The sequence below is a fragment of the Pogona vitticeps genome, chromosome 5, assembly GCF_051106095.1.
Source record: "Pogona vitticeps strain Pit_001003342236 chromosome 5, PviZW2.1, whole genome shotgun sequence".
Classification (NCBI taxonomy): domain Eukaryota; kingdom Metazoa; phylum Chordata; class Lepidosauria; order Squamata; family Agamidae; genus Pogona; species Pogona vitticeps.
Genome location: NC_135787.1, coordinates 192,144,368 through 192,155,545, shown reverse-complemented (window position 1 = coordinate 192,155,545; position 11,178 = coordinate 192,144,368). Strand labels below are relative to the sequence as shown.

Here is an 11,178-nt window from a genome sequence, read left to right as displayed (position 1 = left end):
AATAGTAGGCATCCTTCAGTCTCGAGAAACTACTGTAGGGTAATGTGCTCTGTATGGAGGACTTGGAACAGAGTCTAGTGTGGCTGAGAAGGCCAATTCGAGAGTGACAGTCCCTTCCACACTGAAGACAAATCCAGTCTGTCCCCTGTCCAGCTCCCTGGTTTGGCTGCTTTTCGGACTGCCTCTTTGCCTCAGCCTGCCGGACAAGGGTCTCTTCAAATTGGGAGAGGCCATGATGCACTGCCTGCCTCCAGGCTGAGCGCTCAGAGGTCAAGGTTTCCCATCGGTTGAGGTCCATTCCTAAGGCCTTCAGATCCCGCTTGCAGATGTCCTTGTAACGCAGCTGCGGTCTCCCTCTGGGGCGATTTCCCTGCACTAATTCTCCATACAGGAGATCTTTTCAAATGTGACCATCAGCCATTCTCACAACATGCCCAAGCCAGCGTAGACGGCGCTGTTTCAGTAATGTATGCATGCTGAAAATTCAAGCTCATTCTAGGACTACTCTATTTGGAACTTTGTCCTGACAGGTGATACCAAAAATACGTCGGAGGCAACGCATATGGAACATGTTCAGCTTCCTCTCCTGCCGTGCACAAAGGGTCCAGGACTCACTGCAGGACAGGAGTGTGCTCAAGACACAGGCTCTTGAATCCTGGATCTTTGTATATGCGGTCAGCTTCTTATTAAGCCAGACTCTCTTTGTGAGTCTTGAGAACATGGTAGCTGCTTTGCCAATGCGTTTATGACAGAAATAAACTTCCAATAAAAGTTCAGCAGGCTCCTTCCCTTCGAGTCTATAAGAAATGGCTGAAAACGGAACTTTTAAAAACAGATTTTACTGATGTTGCCAGGGGATTTAAGTTATGCGTTTCTTTTATTTAGACGAGTCAGATTTACTCGAATAATTGTTGATTTAAATTGTTTGTTTATTTTGCCTCTGGTTTCTTTTGATTGAATTTACTGTTGTAAACTGCCCCAGGGAGAGTGCTGTGCACTATGAGGCAGTATACTCATTAAATAAATAGATAGATAAATAAAATGCACACCTGTGTGATCGTTAAACGACTCCCAATGTAATTTTGAGTTGGATCAAAGCTTAGTCATAATTACAGTCGATTTGTTGGAAATAACGGGTCTACTCTCAGTGTCGCTGTCAGATTTAGGGATGGGAAAACGTCAGGGTTGTTTCCTTCTGCGTTTGAGCATCTAAAACCTGAAGTTCTTTCCACTGCGAATAAAGGGGAATATCCACATTTAGCGAAACCAAACTGAAATGAAATTCCAACCGATCTATTATCGGCAAGGCTATTCCCTGCATGGAGAGGCCACTCCTGGCTGCCGTGTTAAAAAGGAGGACGCGATCAGAAAAAGAAAAGGCAGAGAACATCATATAACGGAAAGATGATTAAACATTAAGGGATTTAAAGTTAGATTTTAAGCACTGCAAGATGGGGCCTAGATAGACAAACCTCTTGATTTTGATTCCACCCCCCCACATTCTTTCTACCCTGATTTTGAAAAAGTTGGTATATGCTTACACAAAAATACCGAAATAAATTTGCACCTCTCCCTGGTGCAATCCAGCACGATCTACAGCAGGGGTGTCATCAAGTCCCGAGTTCGAATCCAAGACTTTCCCCCGAAATTTGACTCTTGAGTCTTTGGTCCCAAGGCCCAAGCTCCACGTTTGGGACTCCTATTAAAAACAATATTTTCCCCCCAGAAAAAGTGAGGGGTGAGTGGATTCCAGGTTTTGAGTCAGGTCTGAGTCTTTGGGTGAAGGGGGGAGGAGCCGGTTTTGAATCAAGTTACAGGTGTGACTTAAGTCTGACTGAACAGTGAGTCCCGTAACTTGAGTCCTGCTCTACAGTGGATGTAAAAAAACACAACAATACCATCCAGCATGCAGATTGCTGGACCGGCATATGCTACGTTGGTGGTGCCATGGAAGACTTTCAACACATTTACACTTAAGTAGTGTTTCATTACAGTACCTCTTATACAGTCCCGGATCTTTGTAGTGGGGCTTTCACAGGAAACTTCTCAGTGGATCGGGACCTTTGTTGGCGAGGAGAGGGAAGGTTTGGTTCTTTGGATGTCCACCGATTTGGATATGTCAAACTTGATCCTGGCTTCGATGCCGCCCTGCCGGGAGGTAAAATCCCCGGGGGCCAAGGGGCAGATCGGGTTGTGGCTCTGTCTGCCGATCAAATCATTAATGCCAGTGGACAGCATGAACAGCGCAAGGGAGGTATTAAGTTCCTCGGTGAAAACGGCCTCGGAAAAGAAAAAGGCTTAATATTAATATTATTGTCAACATGCAGCATCTGATATTATCGCAGGCACCTGGGAAATCAAAGGGCTGGTTCTTGCATCACATTTTAAAGATTATAGATAAAACCTTCCAATCCAAAGCATATTCATTTGGAAGGGAATTTTTTTTAAAGAAAGAACCAAAGGGAATTTTTTTTAAAGAAAGAACCAAACTGCACAGTTTTTTTTTGTGGGGGGTGTTTAAAAGCATGTTGAAGTAGTGCTTAGAACTGGACATTTCCTTTGGGAAAAAAAATTGAGCCATCCTGGAGCAGTGTGGGAAGCTTAACCTCTCCCCACTTCCCATGAAGACTGCCTCTTTGCAGCTGTCAATTGCTTTCAAAGGTGATATTTGCTGGATAAGGTCACATCCCTACCTAGGTAGTTAAAAAGAGATGTCTAGACATTCCGCCTACCTGTTGTGGTTTAGTCGTTTAGTTGTGTCGGACTCTTCGTGACCCCGTGGACCAGAGCATGCCACTGCCTCCCGGAGTTGGGACAAATTCATGTTGGTCACTTTGATGACCCTGTCCAGCCATCTCATCCTCGGTCGTCCCCTTCTCTTGCCTTCACACTTTCCCAACATCAGGGTCTTTTCCAGGGAGTCTTTTCTCAGGAGATGGCACAAGGATTGGAGCCTCAGCTTCAGGATCTGTCCTTCCAGTGAGCACTCAGGGTTGATTTCCTTCAGAATGGATAGGTTTGTTCTCCTTGCAGTCCAGGGGACTCTCAAGAGCCTCCTCCAGCACCACCATTCAAAAGCATCAATTCTTCGGTGGTCAGCCTTCTTTATGGTCCAGCTCTCACTTCCATCCATCGCTACTGGAAAAACCATCACTTTGACTATGTGGACCTTTATCGGCAAGGTGATGTCTCTGCTTTTTAAGATGCTGTCTAGGTTTGTCTACCTACTTACCTACTATTTACCTATCTGTACCTACCTAAAGTACTGCTGGATCAAGTGGTAAATCTTTGGGTGAAGGGCAATAGATCGCTAAGAACCCTTCACAATAATGTTTCATCGTATCTTCAAGTGACCTTTGTTAGACAATACTTCTAACCCCCATCATATTGGGTGATTTGACACCCGTCTCCATTCTTGATCTGTGTCATGAAACATGTAGTAGCGTTTCCGTCAACAATGGTGTTGGGGGACTTCCGTCTGACAATTAAGTTGTTGACCTAGGACAGTGGTTCCCCAACCTTCGGTCCCCAGATGTTCTTGGACTAAAACACCCAGAAGCCTTTACCACAAGCTGTGCTGGCCAGGATTTCTGGGAGTCATAGTCCAAGAGCATCTGAAGACTCAAGGTTGGGAACCACTGGCATAAGATGTCCCCCAGACTTCTGTCTTGTCCCCCCCGTGCTGCATAACTCATGTGTGTACTTGATGGGAGAGGTTTGTCTGGAGTTTGGAATATCTTGCCACTCTGTGGGTAACATTCAACTTGCTTTTCCCTCTAAATCCAAAGAAGCTATTCTGAACAAGTGTCTTATATTCCAGGAATGGGGTAGATGAAAGTAAAGAAATTGTCAAACTGAAGCTTAGTCCAGTCAGTCAAAAGGCAGAAGAGTAAAATAAAAGAGCCTTTTGCTATTAGGATGTTACATTTCCTAATAGAGTTTTCAAGGTGTGTGGTATGTTCAGCGAGTGATTTGCCTCTGTAAGTTTCCGTGTCTGAGCAAAGATCGGAACTCGGGTCTCCCGAATCTTGGTATGAATCTGCTTAGCCCTCATCCCATCACCTCCCCCCCTCTCTCCACCCTCCCCCCCAAACTCCTATTGTTATTTGTATAAGTTCTACGTCACTAGTTGCAGCTAATAGTGGTTAGTTATGTGCCATGGTGTGATTGGCAGGCACCTGAGCCTCTAGTCAATTAGCTGCAATTAGCCACAGCAGCTTATGCAAACCATAGGGAAACAGCAGTGAGATGCTGGACATCAATAATATAAAAACATTGCCATCAACAGCAGTTAGATTTTTAGTGATGGCAGGAACAAAACTGGCTTTGTTCCTACTGGAAAAGTAAGCCAGTGGAGAATGGGTTTCCTTTTCCTTCAACCCCTTTTAAGCTTTGCACTCAGAAACTGTTGGAGTTATTTCAACCTCGCAAGTTGCCTCCGTTAGGTTTGGCTGAGTGGCATCTTTCTGGGCTGGGTTGACGGTCAATCAATCCATCTGTAACCAATTGTTCTTCCCTGCCCCCAGATTCAAAGAGAGCCATGCCCCTCTGCTGGCAGTTATGCAGTTGTCGCCTGCAAGACTCTCATGGAAGCAACCAGCAATAAGTCTGTTGAGACCTGTTGCTGTAAGCAGTCATTTCTGTATAATTTCTTGTTTTGATCTATTCAACTGTGAGTAAAGGAAAAAATTTATTCTTTCTCTTACCAGTCCTAGAGTGCATTATTGAGACTGTAAGTGCCAGTTGAGGACACAAAGGAGTGGTCTACTGTGGAAAGGCTTGAAGCTAATTCTGCTATGTATATCCCTGCACTTTTGCAGTACAGCTAGAGGGTTTTGTTTTGTTCTAAACAGAACTCGAAAATCAGCAACACAAATCCAGATATGGTATTGTATGAATGAGTGGAATAGATCAAAGCAATGCCGTCCAAAGCACTCGTCTGTAGCAATATTTTCTATAAACGCTGCTGTCAATGTAAAACTTATCATATCGACAATTCTGTTCTCCCCTCCTCACTTTTACGGGGATGCTCGAGATACAGGAAATCCAGATTGCCTTTCGTAACTGAATTATTGTGTAACTGGGGGTTGATGGGTGAAGGATATCAAAGCTTCCACGCTCTCTTCGTTTGTGCTAGGAATTAAGACCAGACGCTTTATAATAGAGACCTGTCCTCTATTACCGCTCCCTGAAGAGGTGGGTCACCTGTCCGGTCTGTCTCCTGAATCTCTCCCGGCCCCATCTGCCATAATCCCCCCCCTTGCTTGTCAGTTTGGTGAGCATTCATTACTCTCTCTTTCTTTTTTCCCCCCACATGGCATTCATTTCTGTGAATGAAAACAAATGGCTGCCTGCGAGAGGCAGGAGATAAAAGAATAATAAGCTGCGTTTTATACGCCACCTTTGAAAAATCAAATAAAAACATTTTTTTTAAAAAAAAAAAGAAGAGAGGCTTTGAGGCTCTCCTCCATCCATCAGGAAATGTAAACTGCCTCAGTCATCACAGGCACGCAGGGACCCAAACATCATCTACTGGAGAGATAATACTTGCTTCAAGGAATGCGTAATATTTGTTTTCCTTTAAAAGAGAGAGAGAGATACCAAGAAATGAATGTATTGTTGCAAACAAGGCTAGGATTGATTTCTGCCACCCCCCCTCTCTTCCCCACGCTCCCTCCCTCTCGCCGAGTTCTCCCCCAATGTTTTGTTGAAAAGGTGGCGTTTCAAAAAAAACGCAAAGATTAAACCTGAATTGTAATACAGCGCAATGATGGGTTTGTTCAGGAATCACACAGCCAAGTCAAATACCGAGGTCTGCTTCGGCATGTTTCCTCTTCAAGGCAATAATCTGGAGATGATAATAATCATGTGCCGCAAAGTCAATTCTGACTTACAGTGACCCCTTTCAGGGCCTTTCAGGGAGAGAGCACTCAGATGTGATTTACCCTTCCCTTCTTCTGGAGGGAAATCCCTGGGACTGTGCAGCTGGCCCAAAGCCACCCAGGCTGGCTCTTCTCCATAGGGTCCCCGTGGGGGGAATCGAACTCCCAACCTCTGGCTCCACAGTCAGAGACCTAAACCACTGAGCCATCCAATTAGCTAATTCTAACATATGGTTATCCTTTTCAGAGTTTTCCAGGTAGAGATTACTCACAGGTGTGTTACCATCGCCTTCCTCTAGGGGCAGTCTTGGGACTGTGTGCAGCTGGCCCAAGGCCACCCAGGTTGGCTCTTGTCCCAGCAGGCACAGAGGGGGAATCGAACTCCCAACTGCTGAGCGATCCGGCCAGTTCTAATCTGGAGAAGCATCTGTAAAATGGAGTCTCTCTCTCTCTCTCAAACCACATGGATGCCCCTTCCCTGAGGAAATGCCATTGTGGGAATACATTGGATGTGTGTCTGAGAAACAGGCCAGGAGGTATAAAATCACAGCATCAAAAACTCATAGGTGTGTGTGTGTGTTTCTCCAGAGCCATTAAGCCAAGCGTCCAACCATGCACAAAGTCCATCGTTAAGCATCCCCAAGAGATACCCATCCAACCGGTGTTTCAAAACCTCCAAGGAAGACAAACAATAGCTTCCACCCTCTAAAACGGTGTGCTCCATGGAGGAACATCTCCTGTCCCCAGAAACATCTCCCTCGTGTTTTTTTTTCCGACCACAGTTCCAGCCGCTTGACTCCTTTGGTTTGGACTCTGTCCTCTAAAGGGGCGGAAAGCAAGCTCGCTCCTCCATCAGCTTTAAAAGATTTTAAAATGGTTATTACTGTATATATGTCCTCCTTCGAGGCTGTCCTCCTTGGGGCACATCATCAGAAGGCAAGATTCTCTGGAAAAGACAATAATGTCAGGAAATACAGAAGACAGCAGGAAAAGAGGAAGGCCAAGTACAAGATGGACCGACTCCCTAAAGGAAGCCACCGGCTTTAGTTTAGAAGAGCTGAGCAGGGCAGTTGAAGATGGATCATTTTGGAGAATACATTTTGGAGGCTGCTCATGTCTCCTCGCTTTCCACTTGGCTGCAGGGACCTCAACCTCTTCTCGCTCTTTTCTCCCCCTCCCCGGTTCCTTTTACACCCGGTGCTCCCCAGTAAGCCATTTTTCTCTTCCAAACGATCAGCTTCCTGGCTGTTTTTTTTTTCTTCTTCGAATTTTTGTTGGTTCTGCTGTGTAATATATAAAAGTACCATGGGCTATTGATAGTTCTGTGAAAAATAACACATTTGTTAAAATATGCAGTTCTCCTTTCTAAAAGTATCTTAGGTAGCAAAATAGCCCTTCTTCTCTTGCACAGAGATAACCCGAGAATTGTTGGATTTCTCATTCCCTCTGCAACCCATAAGCCTCCAAAGGATTACTCACCTATACAAGCTGTATACTGAACGCATGAAGTCATTCTGCTTTGGGGATTCTTTCTGCCAAACTCCAATCTGCCACGCCTTCCAGGAAAAAAAGGTGTGAGTGAGTAGGTGGCTCGAGAAAGTGAGCCAAGTTACGTGTTTTAAAGCAGGGCAGGGGAGGGCAACTTTGCTGGGCCTAGAAAGTACCACTCTCCTTGCTAATTGGGGGATTGTAAACCTAAGAAGTAAATTTCACAGCCTCTGGGTCTGGTTACACCCTAGCAGAAGAACACCCCATGTATTGCCGGGAATGGATTAAGGCAGATAAGAGGCCTCGAAATGCACCAAGATTAAGAAGCGTCAAAGTATACTGAAAACAAAAAAGGAGTCTTGTCAAATCTGGGCTTCAATCCGTTTGCGAGTCTTAGCTAGAACAAACCCATTGAAAGAACTGCTACATAATTGGTTAACATTTATGTAATTCTCAGTTATTCCATGGGCCTCCTCTAGGAAGAATATAACTAAATGAAATAAACAATGGGCACAGAGAGGTGTTTCAATGGTAAGACGAACATCTAGCTGGCTTACCTGCCCTTGTTAAAGTGGCATGAACCTCATGTGGTTAAACTGCAGTCCTGCAATCAAAACTCTGCTCATAGCCTGAACTCAATCCTATTGGGCTCAGGTAGCCAGCTTGAGTCTGACTCTGCCTTCCATTCTCCCGAAGTTGGTAAACTGAGTACCCAGCTGACAGGGGAGGGGGTAATGTGTAGTCTGCATAATTAAATTGTAAACCACCCATAGAGTGCTTTAAGTGGTATGGGGTGGTATGTAAGTAGCATTGTGTTGTTTCGGGTTTTTTACACATAATTTGGCCCGCTTTTGTAAAGAGCTTAGTGCAAAGTGTCACTGCAGACAAGGGAGAACAATTTCAAAGACGGGGGAGTAAAATAGGTCACTAACAATAAATACCTTTCCATGTATGCCTAAATACCTTTCCATGTATGAACTTGCCTTCCCATGGAGAGGATTCCCAGAAATGCTTTTGTTCCATGAAAATCAGAAGGGCGTTAAGTACCTCCTTTTCTCAAAAATGATAAAGCTTGCTCCTACACAGAGCAACTTAGACCTATTTATCTAAGACCTGGCTGGCTAGATCTACTGAGAAAGGGGAGTTAATTATCCCAAAACATTTTTTCCAGTTTTGCAAAAAATTGGAAAGAATGCTGTTTGGCAGTGTCCTGCAGGTTTTTCTTCCTAACCTTTCGCCAGCCTCTCTGGCGGCATCTTTAGAGGACTGGAGTTAGAACTCTGTCTGTGCTCTGGTGTAGCGTGTGGGATAGTTGAGTATATGTAGCTGTGGCTACATTAATCCCATTGAATTGAATGGCTCCTAAATCAATCCCTGGCCAATTGGGCTATTTTCTGAATCAACGAGTTGGGTCTCACACAAATCTTGTGCGGTTGGGGCAACTCAGAGTGCGGAAATATTACTTTTAGGACTTGAGTTCGAGATGTGAGCACGGATGGTTTCCTGGAAAGCTACAGAAGGCACAGTTTCTCACAGTGGGAGAACGGACGCTAACAGAACTTAGAAGTACTGTATTGTGCAAGATTTAACACATCAGTGTTGACATGATTGCGCTTATGTTAAACAGGAGGTACACATTTACTCTTTTGGCGATCGTATTTTGAAAGTACTGTAGTGTTGACCTGCTAAAAGACACTTTCCAAATGTTGTACTTCAGATGCAACAGTAGCCTGTTGTTGATGCGAAAGTATAAATCGTAACATCACGATGTGAAATCTAGCGTGTTATTTCCAACCTCTGCTAGAGATGCAAGGCCACTCACTGTCTGATTCAACATTTCCTTCCTGTGGGGTTCAGGGGGAAAAGCCTTTTATTTCTCCACCAAGCTTTCAGAGTCTAGCTCCTTGTTTAAAAGTTTGTTCTGAACTTCTGCCCTAGCTCACCTCCATGAACACCCAGGTGAGGTACATGGGACTCAGAAGTTAACAGTATCTCCCATCCGCCATCATCAACCACCTTTTAAATTAGGAATACAGTGGTGCCTCGCTAGACGTTTTAAATCTGTTCCACTGAAATAGCTGTTTAGCGAAATCATTGTCTAGAGAAAAGCATTTCCCTATTGGAATGCATTGAAACCTGTTTAATGCATTCCAATGGGGGAGAATCGTCCTTGTCTAGCAGAAGACTGGCCATAGGGTGTGGTTTTTTTTTTGCGAACCGCTGATCAGATGTTTAAATAGCTGTCTTGCGAAGCTTAGGTCCCAAAAACACCCGTTTTGCGAGCGCGGAGGAAGCTGTCAAAATTGTTGTCTAGCGAAAATCGGTTTGCGAAGCAGGGACCAAACATTGTCCTGCGAAATTCCCCCATAGGAATCACTGTTTGCCAATCACTATAGCGATTGCAAAAAGTCAATGTCTAGCGAAAAAGCTGTCATGCGGGGTACCTGTCTAGCGAGGCACCACTGTATTGTCTAAGCAGCAATCACCCTTCAGGATGGGTAGAATTTCCTTTTGGTTTTGATTAGATTTTTTGACAACACTTTTTTTTTCATATCCAAGAAAGAAAGAACTGGAGCTCTCGGTGTGAAACCTGAGGTCTGAAACCTGAAATCAGTTCATGTTTTATGGCTAGCTGGATAGCTCAGTGGTTGAGGTCTCTGGCTGTGGAGCCAGAGGCTGGGAGTTCGATTCCCCCCACTGGGCCTCCCAGAAAAAAAAGAGCCGGCTGTGTAACCTTGGGCAACCTGGACCGTCCCGGGACACCCCCGGAAAAAGGGAATGGTAGTTCACTTCTGTGTATTCCCTACCTCGAACCCCCTGGAAAGTGTTACCGTAAGTCAGAACTCACTTGACGGCATGTGATTACTATTCATGTTTTGTACAAGAAATCACCAACATTTGTAATTTTTTAAAAAAATAATCAGTTGGAAAGGAATCTGAGATGTTAAAAATTCAAATGATTAATCCCAATGTCAGGTCTTTGCCTGTAGCAGCTCTACTTCCAACATGGCCTTCCCCCCGTGCTGGAAACAGCTATACCTATTAAATTTGGCAGCTGTGGACGAGGAAGAATTTAGTGTCTGTTTGCTCCTTGAAGAATTTGCCAGCGCTCATTAATGTCTTCAGAATCAGGATGGAGAGAACTTTTTTTAAAAAAAGAATGGAATGTAAAAGAAAGCAAAAACGGCATACTTCCCCAATCCGACTTCCAGGATTGTAAAATTCTAGATCTGTCAGAATCTTCTAATCTAGGCCAAGGGTGAGAAACTGTTAAGTCAAGATCTACCGTAGTTTTCGGTGTATAAGATGCCCCCATGTATAAGACGCACCCCCCACTTTTCTAATCAAAAATTAAGAAATCTAAGTGGGGCTTAGCAAGTGTAGGGGGGAAGGGATCAAAGCCCTGCAGGATCGCTTTGATCCCTGCTTTCCCCTCCACTAGTTTTTTCTCTCCTCAGCTTACTTCCGTGTATAAGACGACCCTCAATTTTTAGTCTAAAGATTTCAGAAAAAAGTATAGTGTTATACATGGAAAAATATGGTAACTCTGTGTCCATTCTTTCTAGGCTAGGGTGGCTCTCCATCTTTCAAGCACTAACCAATTCTTCCCTCCTGCCTCTGAATTCAAAGTCCTGCCTCTGTGTTTAATGCCTCCCCCCCATGTTGTCTGTCAGAAGTCTGTTGAAGTCTGTTGCTCAAAGCAGTCATGTTTGTCCATTTGCTGTTTGATATGTATTACTGTAAGTAAAGAAACCTCTTAATTCTTTCTCCTACTAATGTCTCAAGAGTGAGTTCTTTAGGCCAGAGG

General features: G+C 44.4%; 1 long non-coding RNA gene across 1 annotated transcript; it reads right to left on the bottom strand.

The window, feature by feature from the left end:
• Nucleotides 1-380: 380 nt before the first annotated feature.
• On the bottom strand, nt 381-10,514 carry LOC144583183 (uncharacterized). The gene is made up of 2 exons (XR_013536839.1): nt 10,410-10,514; nt 381-5,578 (listed from the first exon to the last, which is right to left on the bottom strand). It is a non-coding gene; the product is annotated as an uncharacterized LOC144583183 (long non-coding RNA).
• Between the last annotated feature and the right edge of the window lie 664 nt (nt 10,515-11,178).